This window comes from Apis dorsata, unplaced genomic scaffold, assembly GCF_000469605.1.
Source record: "Apis dorsata unplaced genomic scaffold, Apis dorsata 1.3 scaffold_194, whole genome shotgun sequence".
In the NCBI taxonomy this organism is placed as follows: Eukaryota; Metazoa; Arthropoda; class Insecta; order Hymenoptera; family Apidae; genus Apis; species Apis dorsata.
Genome location: NW_006263478.1, coordinates 944,546 through 947,658, shown reverse-complemented (window position 1 = coordinate 947,658; position 3,113 = coordinate 944,546). Strand labels below are relative to the sequence as shown.

The following is a 3,113-nucleotide window of genomic DNA, read 5'->3' as shown; positions in this document are numbered from 1 at the left end:
GAATATAAATATATAATATATTTAAATACATTATATGTTATTATTATTATATATTAATATATGATACGTAATATATAATATAATATAAAAAATTTGTTTAAGAAAGTATATAGACAAGTAAAACAGATAATAAAATAAAAGTAGCAATAAATTAAAAATATTGAAATTTCTAGAATGGTATATAAATAAAATATATACATAAAGAAAACAAATAATATAAGAAAATAAAACAAGAATTGGTTTATAGTGCCTTGAATATATATATCAAAAATATTTCTCCATCGTAGGATAAAGTAGAATAAGAATTGAGAATCAGCGCCATCTCTTAAATATTTTTAAAAATATTTAATTTTATGTCATTTGGAGAGATGGCGCTGATTCTCAATTCTTATTCTACTTTATCCTAATATGGAGAAGTAATTTTGATGTTCAAGAGATGGCACTATCGATCAATTCTTGCTTTATTTCTATCTTTCTTACATTATTTTCTTTCTTTTTTTACGTGTTTTATTTGCGGCACTCTAGAGATGGCGCTGATTTCAATATTTTTAATTTATCTTTATCTTTGTCTTTATTTTACTATTTATTTTCCTTGTCTTTCCTTTCGACATCAAATATAAAATATATTTGATTCTTAATATTATTTATATTTTATTATTTTACCATTTAATTTTTTAATTTATAATTATTTCATTGAAATTTAGATTAAATTTCATTATTAATAATACAATTTTATTCTATGCTAAATCGATTACGTTAAAAATAAAATAATAAGATGATTTTAATATCTTAAATTTATTTTATATCTTTTTCAGTTTAATGTAACTTTCTTTTCACAGATGTCGCTATTTGTCGCTAAATGTAATGATCTAATCTATCTATCTATCTAAACTGTTTCTATGGGAAATAATATCGATTTAACTTTGAATCTGTTTATAACAAGTAGTGTCTTCACAGGTTGCTAAGTAAATTCATCGAACAGTAGTATCGTTAGTTTTTACCGTTAAAAAAGGTACGTAATAAATACATTTACAATTATTTTGATACATTATTAGAATTTCTTTATTATTTATTCTCTAATCCACGATCGTCAATTAATTCAATTACTCAAGAATATATAAACAAAACTATCATTCAGTAATAAAGTCGTATATAAAATAAAATTGATAAAATATTCCTTTATCCAAAATTAATCTTCAGTAGAACGAGCATAATCCTTTTCTGAAACGCGATCATCATGTCAATAACAATAAGATCACTCAATATCTTCGCCTTTTCCATCGTGGCAACGTAATCACGGATGGCGAATCGGCGCCTATATCGACGATAATAATATTCACGAATCGAAACAAGTCCCACAGGTGAAATGATCAAAGTTTATCTGGTGCGTCGTTACTCGAGGCTGTCGCCGTCAATTTCTACCTAATATGTCACGTGGAAACTACGGAATTGGCCGGAGGGCGTCTTTGATCTCCCAACCCTCCCTCGGAACCGGCGTGCTTGTCCACCTTCCGAAAACTCACCCTTCGAGTCGCACGCCACGTACGCGCCACGAGGGTCGCTAAATCCAATTTTATTGTTTGCACGCTCAGGAAAACTGGAATTACTCGAATCTAACCGTGAAGCGTAAATCGTTCCATGGACTCGATCTCGGCTAATTTAAGGATATCGTAATCATTAAAAACCGCGAGATGGAAATTTTATTCATTTTACGCCTCGAGTGTTTCATTAACATTAACATCTCATCGATTCTGTGTGACTGTATAATATAATTCATTTTTAACGTTCTTATAAATATCTTAGAAATATCGTCGTCATTTTTTCGAATTAGCGAATTGAAAATATTAATATATTAATATACACCACGCGTTAGAATTATTAATGAGTGTTTAAATTTCATTTTGTTCACTTGGATCAAGAAATAAAATTTCATTATTTCTAATTTCTAACTACAAATCGATATGAAAAACGTTGGAAAAATTATGAAATTGTTCCCAATCCAAATAGAAACGAAGGTAGCTTCGAATGAGTTGATAGATCGCAAAAAAAAAAAAGGAAAAAGAGAGACAGAGCAGAAGGGCGAAAAATTGACTTGACGATCCATGTTTGGCACAATCATAGATCATTCCATTGTATCGAAAGGGGGGTGTGTGTACACATTATAACAGGGACATAATGGCGCACCAATATGTACACACAACGGGGACAGAGGCGACACAGAATGTGCGGTGTTTGGTCTCCATTAATATCGGATCGACTGGATGCTGTTACTGCAGGCCATCTCTTGTATCTCTGGCGCTTTTTTTTTTTATAGAGGACCATATGTCTCGTGCGTGGATCGCTGTCCCGTGGCGGGCCGCTCATTTGTCAGCAGACAATCTGCCATTGTCGCGATTTGATGTCGCCAGTCAAAACATCGACGACCAGATTTTTCCAACGCGATTTTAACGACAATTTCCTTTCCCGAACCATCGCCAGAGATCGCATCGCGATCGATTATCGATCGCGATCGAGTGATCGTTATCGAGTGAAATTTTTCTCGATTATAAATTATTATAAAAATAATAACGAAGCAGCTTCGATATTCACGTTCCTTCAAAAAACTTCGTTCTTATTTTTTTCTTATCGATCGAGTTCGGTGTTCGATCATTGTTAATCGGAAAACGTAAGGAAAGAATACTCTTAGGGGAAGGTAGAATTGATAGAAAGGAAAAGGGGATTCCCGTGGCGCATAATATCAACGGGCGATGGTTAGATGGCGATGATCGCATCGCCATTAGCAACGAAGCGTTTCTACCACCACGTCGTGGCCACCGTCTACGTCCGCCCAGAACCCCAAAACAGCCGTATATATTATATACGGTGGAAGTGTCACCCTCCTAGGCTGCGGTGTAAAATAAACGATACCTAATTATACGCGTCCCGAACCCGGGCCAAGTGCGTGCGAAGGTGGCCTCCTGTTTAATAGGATTACGAAATTACAATTTAGATTGATTGCCCGCGCGCTTATTGCCTTCGTACAAGCGGCGAGTCGCGCTATTTACGACACGTTTAAGAGGGAGGATAAAGTCAATAACGCGAAACGCATATAGCAGTTCATAGCAAAGAAATAT

At 33.9% G+C, this 3,113-nt stretch overlaps 1 protein-coding gene across 1 annotated transcript in view; it reads left to right on the top strand.

The window, feature by feature from the left end:
• The first annotated feature begins 852 nt into the window (after positions 1-852).
• Positions 853-3,113, top strand: part of LOC102681020 (protein C1orf194-like) — a 10,332-nt gene continuing 8,071 nt past the window's right edge. Inside the window, exon 1 of the mRNA XM_006614631.2 lies at positions 853-1,012. The gene's annotated coding sequence lies outside the window, so the exon portion shown is untranslated. The remainder of the gene's footprint in view (positions 1,013-3,113) is intronic.